The sequence below is a fragment of the Equus asinus genome, chromosome 22 (genome assembly GCF_041296235.1).
Source record: "Equus asinus isolate D_3611 breed Donkey chromosome 22, EquAss-T2T_v2, whole genome shotgun sequence".
NCBI classification, from domain to species: Eukaryota; Metazoa; Chordata; class Mammalia; order Perissodactyla; family Equidae; genus Equus; species Equus asinus.
Window position 1 is genome coordinate 67773282 of NC_091811.1, and position 12040 is coordinate 67785321.

At 46.5% G+C, this 12040-nt stretch overlaps 1 long non-coding RNA gene across 2 annotated transcripts; it reads left to right on the forward strand.

The window, feature by feature from the left end:
* The first annotated feature begins 1343 nt into the window (after positions 1-1343).
* Positions 1344-7361, forward strand: LOC139041621 (uncharacterized). Of its 2 annotated transcripts, XR_011497090.1 has the most exons (4): positions 1348-1677; positions 3438-3502; positions 5417-5499; positions 7146-7278. It is a non-coding gene; the product is annotated as an uncharacterized lncRNA (long non-coding RNA). The 2 variants fall into 2 exon arrangements; XR_011497091.1 differs by lacking the exon at positions 5417-5499 and having other exon boundaries at positions 1344-1677; positions 7146-7361.
* Positions 7362-12040: the final 4679 nt, after the last annotated feature.

Sequence of the window (12040 nt, forward strand, 5' to 3'; positions counted from 1 at the left end):
TCTCATTTGGGGAAAGTAGAAGTGTTTGAGACAAGAAAGTACTGAGAAGAACTTCTAGAACTCCCCAAAAGACCTAGCTGTTGCTGGAACAAAAGCCATCATCCAGGACTGGACATCCAACCAACCTTAGCCCCTAGTCTGGAAGGTTCTGCCCGGAGACAAAATTCGTTCCCTAGTTGTGCGGCTGGGTAGCCCCTCGCTCCCATTTATCAAATCCTGTGACACAGGCCTCATCTCCTTCTCCCGATTCCATTTGTCATTAGACTCTGCACCTTGTGGGACCCTGAGACTCAAGTCTTTGCCTGTGTGGAATTTCTGCCTGTCGAACTCAGAGAGCAGATCACAGTCAAAAAACATTTGAAAGCCAGGGGCCTAGAAAAATTCCAGATATGGAGTACAGACGCCAGTGGCAGCTCTTCACTCACAGATTTGTGTGTGATCTAAGTTAATTTAAATGGGCCAACGCAGAACATGAAACACTGCTGCTGGGGTATAAATGCCAACAACCCTTAGGAAAACATTTCACCAGCATATCCCAATATTCTTAAAAAGAATATGTACTTCCATTTTCACAAATCTATGTTGAAGTGATAACCCAAAATGTACAGTTTTAGGCACTGAGATTTTCCTCACAATGTTATTTATAAAAGTAGAAAATTGGAAACTCCTAAATATTCAACTTTAGGAGAATGGATAAATTATTGTTAACCCTGCATCAGCTCTCTTAAATGGACCTAGCAGGGATGGGAAGCTCACTAAAAAAGAAAAACAAAACAATGCAAGTCATAACTGCACCCCTGCTCCAAGGTTACTCTGGGTTCACTTTCCCATCCACTGGCTTCCTCATCCTTGCTCTTCTGCTCCCTGACCTGCCAGCAGGTTTGTGACAGGTGTCTCGGCCCCTACTTATCCTCTAACCTACTGATTTTGGAACTTTAGTTTTTGGACTGTCTCTTCCTCTTAGATTTCTGCCTCTTAAAGTGACCAATTCTAGAACCTCTTTATTGGTTCCCTGTCCCCACCGCCTCCTGCCTCCTCTCTTCCCCATGATGGACACGTCTTCCCCCTGGACCAGCCTCTCCCTGAGTCCTCACCCATTAGAAAAGAAGGTCAGGAAATGTGATATACCCATATAATGAAACATTGTCCGGACACTAAAATTCATTTTCATAAATAATTTTAATGGCACGGGGAAATGTTCATAAGTCACTGTGCTTGAGTCAATGCAAAGACCCAGCCTAAAGGGAACCAAGGATTGAAAGGGAAGTGACCTGGGCCTCATCTAGCTCTCTTCACTGTTAAGCAATGTGTGACAGCAAAGCATAGTAAAGTCAGTTTTCTTTGTTCATAGGAATATGGCCAAAGTTGTGTAAAGAACATGCAGACAGATCTGGGAGGTGTTGAAGGAAATTAACCCTCTACATGTATAGCTTGTGTGAATTTCAGATGTCCCAGCAGACAAAGAGCAGAGGCTGGCAGTGAAAGACCTCGGCTCCCCCACCTACTCCAGGAAGAGGCCAGAGCGACCCCCAGCTTTTATCACCTCCACCCCCACCCTCATAAAAGGTACAGCTTTGGACCTGAAGGGTTGGGGAAGAATTGTTCTCCAACTAAAAGAGAGAAAACCCCAGTGCCCCACAGAGCGTGAGAAGGGCAAGAGCATGAAGCTGACGGAAGGTAAGGATAACAGGGTGTGGGGCTGGGAGACGAAATGTGTCCCCCCGCCCTGCCTGGGGGGTCAGGGCTTCGCAGCTCCCGCCAGCTGCGCCCGCAAGAACGTGGGCCCAGTGTTGTGGAATGTTGATATTTTATCAGGAGATGCTGGAAATCTAGGTTTTATATGAAAAACATTTAAAAACAAGGTGTAGGCCAAACCAAACATGTCTGAAGGCCTGACATGTTCACAAGACATCCGGAGGTGCACAGCTGTGGTCTTCGAGGGTGGGATTTGGGGGCGCTTCTATCTCCATTTTTGTTTGCCTGCATGTTCCAGAATTTTAACAGTGAACATGCTATTACTTTTATAATCGGTGAGAAGTTAATGTTACTTGTTAAATTTTTTGCAATGAATTACTAAATAGAGCACTAAAATAATAACCAAATAACACATACTACAGGAATTTTCTCTGGGTGGATGTTTACACAAGACCAAATTCTTATAGTATATTTTCCTTCTAACATTTGCCATGTTATCAAGGGTGATTCCAGCCTGGGCGCAGAGACACACCAAGCCTCATGTCTACTGACTGAAGGTTTGTAGTCGCTGAGTTCAGCTATTGTTTCCAGATCAGGATTTATGAAACAGATTGTTTATCCCATACTATCGTCATCATTTAAGTATTTAGCCCAGATTCTATAATATTTGAGTCTTCCTGATTCTGACTCGGTGTTGGAAGAAAAGAGCAGGTAGCACTTCCTCCAGAGTGATGGTGGGCTGGTCTGCTGTGCAGGGGGTTGTGAGCAATACGCGGTTACCATTTGTGAAGTAGTCACACGGGCATCTGGCACAAAGTGGGTGTGAAATGAATGTCCGCTGTCCTTGTTGTTATGACTGCTGCTAGCACTGTCATTACCATTGTTAGTATTATTCAGTGAGTTAAGAATGACCATTTCTTCTAGGGAGTGAAAGGGACGTGGGAGGGAGAGAAAAACAAAGGGAGAAAAGATAGAATAGGCATTTCTAATTTGCTATTTCTTAACTTGGAAGACAAAAAGGTGGAACAGGAAGAATTGGGAATATGACCAGACTGGACAGTCAGGATGCGTGGTGCGCCCAGGGTGAGGACAGAGCTGGGGGAGGGGGGAGTCCAGCAAAGCCCCCGTGTCTACAGACCACGACTTCTCTGATGCAGGTGACAGCCCACCACGGGTCATGAGATCGATTCAGTCCCTGACAACCCACACTTGTTCTACAAAAGAGAATAGAACACAGCTGTGCGAGTAGTGAGGCCAGGGCGCGTCCACGGAGAAGGTGGTTTGGGTTGGTAGGGACGTATGCGAGGGCAGGCAGGCCAGTCAAACACTGTTGGAAGCCTTTTTACCAGACCAAGGGGAAGCACTGGCTTTTCTCTGCATTGTGCAACTTCTTTAAAACAGGGAAAGAAAGTGTGCATGCGTGTGTGTGTGTGTTTGCATGCACACGCATATAATTACTTAAAGAATCTCAGGAAAACGGACTTTTAAGAGAATTAAAGAAATGTCCACTCAAATGGAATGCCCTAGACCTAGAGATATTTATTCCACGGGTAAACTTTTAAATACTAACAACTGGTACATATTTATTGAGACCTTACTGTCTGCCAGACATGGGACATGTCTAAATATCTAAATATAACTATTTATAACTATTTAAAACTATATACAACTATATAAAACTAACTATTTATAACTATATAAAAATAACTAAATATCCACTAGTTGTCCCGACAACCCTGCAGGACGAAGACAAACGGCAACAACGCAAACCTGGGCACCACAGACATTACAGATGTACACCGCACAGGTAACAGATGCATCTCCTCTCCTGCCTTCTCTGTCTTCTTACCCCGCTCCCTCCCTGCTTCATATCTCAGGAGAGGAAAAGGAGAATAGTCAAAGAGAAGGAAAAAGGAAAGCCGTGGAAATAAAACAGGTGGTAACCAGAGGAGAGGAGGCAAGAAGGTGATAAAACGGAAAAGGAGAGGTATTGAACACGACAGAGGCCACACCACATGCCTCTAATAAGTGATCATTTTGAAAGTGAAACCTTCTGTGAAGCGTTCAGGGCTGGGGTGAAGACGGGCGGAGGGTGTGGTGGGCCAGAGCAAACTCGTGCTTCCTCCTTCTGCCCAAGGTCAGCCTCGGCCACACACGTTCATCAGATGTGGCCTCAAAATCAGCTCCCAGCCTACTGCTCTGTGAGCACCAGCGCCCGTGCAGGGGTAGCCAAGAGCCGCACTGTCGCCTCTCGGAGGAGCCCTCTGCCTCGAGGACTTCTGTGAGGCATGCCAGTGGGCTCCGGCTCAGCGTTCATGATTTTGTCCCTTTTGAAGTCCTCGAGATTTTATTCCTTCAGTTTCCGGGAGTTACGTGCCACGGCAATTTCAGCCCAGTAGCACTTTGGCTGTGACAAAAAGAAGTGACGGGGAGGGCCTGCTGCGTGGGCCGTGTCCAATGCTGCCACCCAGCTCGACTGTTAACACTCGCCTTCAGAGAATGCGGGGTACAGATTCTGTCTCCAGGGCCCTGGCCCTGTGGCTTTCCTGTCTAATAAACTGAGAACTCTGACCTGTGTGCTCTTCGCACATTCTCTACCTGGAAAGGACCCTTGTGGCTGGAGCCAAGTGGACTAACATGTCTGCATAGACAAAAGTGTTATGATTGGTGACCTAGCTCACTTCTCACCATTACATGAGAGACCACCGGCTGACCCACAGCTTTATTGTTCCGTACACCTCAGCATCTTTGTCAACACCATCACTTCAATGTGCTTTGAACGAGAGTTTTGTTTGTTCGCTGGCTTCCCCCCGCACACACACACGCCCTCCTCTCATGGAAGTAAGAAGCCAGAGAGGAAATCAGCTGTTTAAACTGATAATTAAGTCATCAAAATTTCCAGTTTACCAAGAAAAATCAAATTTCAGGCAATATTATCTGTACTAGCCCAGAAACTCAATGTTCGATCTTCCTGACCCCAAAGAAATCACAAAAGTCTCCCCTTTTGCTTTTGAGTCTTCCGATTGGGGCCCAGATTTTTTCTGTGTCAATGACACTCTAAATATAGGACCTTTGAGTGACTCAGGCCCGGCAGAGGCACGAGAACCTTCAGGCTGGAGCACCAAACCCTCCTCCTGAGCCGGTCTTTGAAAGCACCCAAAGTGCCTCAAAATATAATGAGGGCAGGAACAGAAAAACGCTCTCAAATGAAAATTAATTTTAATTGACTTTAATTAAATGCCTTTTAGCACTCTGTTGAGATAGATGAAGATTTTGTTACAAAATCAAAAAGCCACTGAGTCTCTCATCTGACTCATTTTTCTTGCCGAGTCCCAGCTGACCTACTTTGTAGCCACCCTGCCCGGAGGCCCCACCGCTTCCCTTCCTTCCTGGGACCGCGCCTCCAGACCCCGGCGCCTCTTCTCCTGTCCGGGTTTTCTCAGTCTCTCACAGACCCCTCTTTCTCCTCCTGCTCCGCCTATGGGAGGCTCCTGAAGCTGGCCTTGACGTTCTCGCCTTCCCTCAGCCAATGACAAGACACCCCATCCTTGCGGCTTCCCTGTGCCCCTCTTGGCAAGAGACACCCAAATCTCCAGCCATGACCTCTTGCTGACTCTCCCTAGTTCCAGGGTGACCACGCATCCCCTTTGCTGGCACAGTCCCCACTGATACCCGTCCTTCCATCTTACTTAGTAATGGCGCCCACTTTCACTCCCACAAGGGTCTCAATCCCTCGCTCCTGAGGGGCCCCGAGTGCTGTGCCTGACACGTCCATCTGACTGCGTTCGTCCAGCCAGCCATTCGGTACGTCTCTATTGAGCACCCACTTCCTGCCCTCACTGTTCTAGGTCCCGGGAGGCATCAGCGAGCAACACGGTCAAAAATACCTGCCTCATAGAGCCAACGCCCTGGTGGGGAAACTAGACAATGTAACAGTAAAGAAGAAAGCAGGTCAGGTGGGGACAAGGCAAGGAAAAGCCAAGCAGGCACAGGGGACGGGGCAGACCAAGGTGGAGAAGGGTGGTCAAGGAAGATGTCGCTAACAAGGTGACATTTGAGTTTAGACCGAAAGGAGGTGGAGGGATTTGCTTTGCAGGCGCTCAGGAGAAGAACAGCACAGGCAGGCCCCTGTGGCAGGAGCAGGTCTGCAGTGTCTGAGGAACAGCAAGGACGACAGCTCTGTGGAATGGAGAGGACAGGCAGGCACGGAGCAGAGGAAGGAGCCCAGCGGTGCAGCCCCACAGGTCCCAGGGAGGAGTCCAGCTTGTCCTCAAGGGAGGCGGGAGCTATGGACAGTCACACAAAGGAGTGGCTTTGCAGAGACAGCACTGCAGGAGGCAAGGGCAGAGCAGAGTGGTCTGGACGAGGTTGCAATAATCTTCGCAGGAGGGGACATGGGCCTGGACCAAGGCGGGGGCAGCAGAGGTGGTGAGAAGGGCACACCTTCCTCTGAGTCTCTCATATTTTCCACCACACTTCCATCTCACAGCCACAGCCCTGGCCCTGGCCTGTGTCACCTAACACCTGAATTATGGCACTAGCCCCCTCCCGGCTCCTTGCTGGACCTCCTACCCCTGTCTCTCCTTCTCACTCTCATCACATCCCTGCTCAGGAGAAAACAACTGAGCCCAGCAGGTATGCACCCAGTCCAGCTCCTCCTTGGCTCTCAAGACCTTCCAGAGGGTCCTAGACATTCGATGCTCTTCCTACCGTAAACCAGTCCTACCAGTGCTCCACAAACGGTAACTGGCCTCCTTAATGACCAAGAGATTCGCTGTTCACTGTGGCAGTTCAACATTAATAGGGTAGTTCTCTTAATTGAGTCTTACCACTACAGATCATAACAGCTTGCATTGACCGAGGGCTCTCTAAGTGCCAGACATTTGTTAGGAACTTTGCAACAGTATCCGCTTTAATCCTCACAATACCCCTACATAATGGATGCTATTAGCACCCCCAGTTTTACAGATGAGGAAACTGAGGCACAGAAGGTTGAGTAAATTGCCCAACATCACAAAACCGGTAACGGGGGGAGCGAGGTGTGTAACTGGGATTTGATCCAGAAAGTCGAACCCCAGAGTCGGCATTGTTAGCCATAATGCCCTATTGCCTCTCATACTTGGACGTTCTGTCTCACATTTCCCAACGTGAAGCAGTAAATTGTAAGTGTGTATACTGCAAAACTCTCAGGACAGCCCCTCGCCTCTGCTGAGCCTTCCCCTCCTCCCCCCACCCAGCTCTCCAGCAGCGACTCAACCCCCTGCTCTGCCACAAAACCCCTCTAAGCATATTTAACCTTGCTGACCCTCCGTTCTCCCAGCTATTTGAAATCCATTGCAAATCACATTTGGTTGGTTGTGGTTTATTTTTTTCATTGTATCTTCCTAACTACACTGCAAGCTGCTTATGTAGAGCAACTATAAATTATATCTCTTTTTATATCTCCACAGTATGTAAAGTAATCCTGGGCCATTCAGCTCAACAGACGTTTTAAAATAAAGCCTACAGTGAGCTGGATCCTCAACAGGTCCTGGAGACACAGTGAAGACAGCACTCAATCATGCTTCTTGGCCAATTGGGAGGATCTGGGAAACGCTTCCTGAAACATAATCATCCACTATAATCAACCTTTTTTATATAAATGCCATCGATGACACTCTTCATATACAAACATATTATTTTCATGGTATTTCAGTATGAGTTCACTGAGCACCGACTTTGTGCAGAGTGCTGGGCCAAATGCTTGTTCCAAAAGCAGCAAGACAAAATCCTGCCGTCGGAGAATTCCCACCCTGCACCACCAATGCCCAGTCTATGTTACCATATGTCTTAGGGCTGGACACAAAAAACAGAAAAGCCACTCAAATCTGCTTTAGGTAAAACAGAATACAGGGAACTTTCACAGAACTCAGATGTAGAAAGAAGAGCAAGGCCTGTAGGTGATTGGAACAGAAAATGACCAAAGAAGTTACTTTCTCCATCTTTTCCTCCCCCTTCCCCTCCCCTGCCCATCCCCCATCTCTCCTCTTCCCCTTCCCCGCCCCCCCATATTTCCTTCCTTCCCCGTTTTCACATGATCCGTCACAGCTTCCACAAAATGGTACCCTCAGCCTCCTAAGACCTACATGGTGACCTTCCAGGTCCAGCATCACCGACTATTAACTAGACTTTCCATATTCTAATCCCAAATGCCCATCAGGAGAATCTAACAGGTCCACTATGCGATGGGTTTCCACACCTAGTCCCAACAGCTATGGCTGCAGAGTGGGGAAAGGTCACACAGTTCATGTTGAATGGTATGTAGGGCTGCAAGAAACCACCCTTCCTGAGGCAGAAGTCAAGGATGTAGGATGGTGTCTTCTGTAGAATATAATGTGATACATGGTACTATAGTTGCTGTAGAATACAGACACACCTCAGACTCACATATTGCAGACTTTACCGATTCATGGAATTTTAGAAGTATGATAGGTTCCAGGAATCATTTCACACGATTTTCTCACTTGAGTTCAGTGGAAACGAACGCCCAAGAGTGGTTAAGGGTGGAGCCGGGGGTAGATGCTATACTCTCTGACTCCTGGTTTAAAGTGCTTTCTCCACCTCATGCCCAACACTTACCAAACCAGCAGCCTTTTAAGACCAGCTTCGACATGTAGGTGCCCAGAGATAGTCGACATATCATCACAGTATGTGAGTTGTTTGTCCTTTTTAGTACAATTTCAGTATCTACTGAGCACTTTCACACGTCATCCTGTTTAGTCCTTGTGACAATCATGAGAAGAATGATTGTACCTATTTCATAGATGATAAACTGAGGCTCCAAGAAGTCAAGAGACTTGCCTGCATTTCATAGTTAGTACTGGGCAGAGATGGGCTGTAAACCTGGTCTAGCTGACACTAAACGCTTGCTTCTTCTGCTCTGTCACACTACCTCCACTCTCCAGGAATCACTTAGGTGTCAATCATAAAAAAGGGATTGGAAAAGCAGACTGACAAGTTCAGAAGTTCAAGGAATTAACGTGTACAGTACAGGAGAGGGTTGCTCAAACCATGGACACAATGTCCTTAATCCCTGATGATCATGGCTTCCAGCACTTTCCTCCTTCAGCATTCACATCCCAGCCCAGCAGTGGAATGACAGGAGCATTTTCCAACACACAGATCAATCCCGTTTGCATGGAGGGAAAAGCTGGTTCTCATAGAAGATTGTTTGGTAGCAAAGATGCATTCTGTCAAAGGCATCCTGCTGCCTCTGATAAGGACACTGCCATCACCAGCCCCTTTGCAATTGATCTTCACCCCGTGGATAATTTGTTTAGCCTGGTGAAATTCTTCACAGTTCTCTAAACAACTTCAAATGCTTCTGAAAAACTTGACCCCGTGTTCTCGGGACCAAGAAAGAGTGAGGCACAAATGTCTAAATCCCAGAGTGGTTCCAAAGGGTAGCACTTCAAAGAACTAGGCACAAGGCAATTCCTTAAGACATGTATGCTTCTATTGCCTAGTGACTTATGTTCTTTGCCACAGTGGAGATTTATTATCCTTTAAAGTGCAGCGCTAGACTCCAAATCAATTGCATGCTCCAGTTTCAAGAAATCCTGACTAGGTTCACTCAACAACATGGCCAGGGATGGGGGACCAACCTTCTCCATTTGCCCAAGACTGAAAGAGTCCTTGGGATGCAGGACATTCCGTTCGTTTTAAAACCAGGAAAGACCTTGGAAAACCAGAACAAGCTGGTCACCCTAATCTAGAGATTAAAAAAATGCAGGCCTAGTGGTTAAGTTTGGCGTGCTCTGCTTCATTGGTCCAGGTTCAGTTCCCAGGCATGGACCTACACCACTCAGCAGTGGCCATGCTGTGGCAGCGACCCACACACAAAATAGAGGAAGATTGGCAAGGATGTTAGCTCAGGGTGAATCTTCCTCAACAAAAACAAAAAATTAAAAATTTTTAAAAAGCAAATCTTTTGTCTTACTAAACTTTAAGAGGCTTCTGTAGAATCAAACGCTTTGGCAATGCACGATGCTACTCATCCTTTAACGTCTTTAAATAGCATATTTTTATAGGTTTGCAGGAAAACCAAAGTATAAATGTGTGACAATAAATACAAGAGATGAAACAGTGATCCTTAATACCTCCAAATTCAGATGAAATACATCAAGCAAATGAAGAGTAAAAGTGACAGAGGCGAGGAGACAATGATTCATTTCAATATGTAAAGGTCCCCAGGATTTCTACATAAAGGCGAGTCTTCGGCAGTCGGCACAGAGGTCTTTGATTCATTGCTGTTAATTTCACTCCTCTAATGCTGGGGGGCGGGGCCCTTCCATCCCTGCTCCTGTTCAAACTCTTACCTCTGCCATGTCCAGCAGTGTTGGAGGGGGCAGCACAAATAACGTGCAGATTAACCAAATCTTACTTCCGGGCAGAAGAGAGAGAGCTGGTGAGAGCCCAGATTGCTTCAGTCCTTTCTGGGCCATATGAGAGGTGGAGCTTTCCCAATCTGGCCTCCAAAAATATCCTTCAAGACTCAGCCTGCAGCACTGCCTGACTGACGTCGTTGATAAGTGATCTTACAATGCTGAATAATTTATTTAAAATGACAGATGTTAAAAATATAGAGCCATACTAACTTGTGTCTTTTGAAGAACATTTTTGTGTTTATCATAAATGATTTTAGGTCAGGATTGAGTTTTCTTTTCTTTTGTTTAAACCATCTTCAGATTCCTCATTTTAGTGCTTATAATAAAGTGAATTTAGGAAAAGAGTAATTTTGAGCCAGTGATGAGGCTGGGTCATAAACTTGTCATTCCACAAATATGCCAATGGCTGGGTAAGGTAGCAGGAGACACGGTGGAAACAGAGAAATGGCCCGTGCTCCCCCACGTGTGGGGTTTCCATTGTAGTGGGAAGACCAACAATACACCAGTGAGCAAATCCAAAAGGTAATCTCAGACTGTCATTAATAAAACTTCATAGTAAATCTACTTTCAGTTTTCATATCAGTTTATCTGTAGCTCTTTGAACCATTCACAACAGCCCATGAAACCTCAATATCATATATTATTCAACAATGGCTTTTTTTCTTGACTCAGTCTTTGTTAGTTCCTGCTTCATCAAAAAAAAGTCTTCATGAAGAAGAATGATTGAACATTACATCATAATTTTCCCACTAGAAGAACTATAATATCCACCTTAGGCTATTAAAAGTTCTTTATTACTTTTTTTTCTTTTTTTGCTGAGGAAGATTAGCCCTGAGCTAACATCTGTGTCAGTCTTCCTCCACTTTGTATGTGTGTCACTGCCACAGCATGGCTGATGAGTGGTGGAGGTCTGCGCCCAGGAGCTAAACCTGTGAAGCCGGGCCACAGAAGCAGAGCACAATGAGCTTAACCACTATGCCACAGGGCTGGCCCCAAAAGTTCTTTCTTACTTTTTCATTGTTTTTTTTTCAGTATTTTAAAAGCCCTGGAGACAGTTTACAACATCAAAATGCAAGGATTACAAATGAGCCAGAAGTATAGGTTCTCCCCACTTTCCTAACAAAGACAGGCCTCCCTCCTTGTTCTCCTGGCTCCAAGAACAAATAGAAGAACAAGGGAAAAATCTGTGCTCCATCTCTCCCAATGTCACCAGTGCCAGCACGCAGGAGGAGGGACTCAGAAGATAAAGCCGCACTGAGGACAAAGACGGCCCCATCGCTTCTCTGGACGGGAGAGTCTTAGCAGGCTGCCCGTCCATCTCCCAGCCTCCAGACATCGCTCTCTTCTTCCCTGCGGGGCACCTGTCCTCCAGCAGCTCCTCTCTGAGCCTTCTCCCCCAGGAAGCCTTTATCTTCAAACAGGACCCAGACTCACGCATACAAATGTGTCAGTGATTGATGACAGCAAGGATATCACCATTTTAATAGATATCAAGGTCTTTAACTAAGAAATGAAACTCCAAGAATAGAGTCTAGCCCCAGTGAGTGACAGGGCAGTATGTACTGGCCCGCCCTAAAGAGACCCTGACTTTGTTTGCAGTCTCCTGGTCTAAGACCAGCTGGCTCACAGGATGCTGGTTATTCTGAGGCAATCTCGTCACACTCATGGTCTTGATACGATGTCAAGTACTGCTGTTTTCGGTATACTAAAGAGTGATGCTCAGATAGCTACTCAACTAAAACAAAAGTCCCCATGGGAGGGCTCAGTCCATGGAGGACCAGCTTGTTTTAGGGCTCCGTTGTACTGACGCGGCGCCACCTACTACGGTCTTATTTAGGGTTTTGTGTGCGGGCATTTGTCCCTCCCTCTAGGACAGGCTTTTCTTCTAACTCAGCACGTGGCAAATGTTGACAGACAGC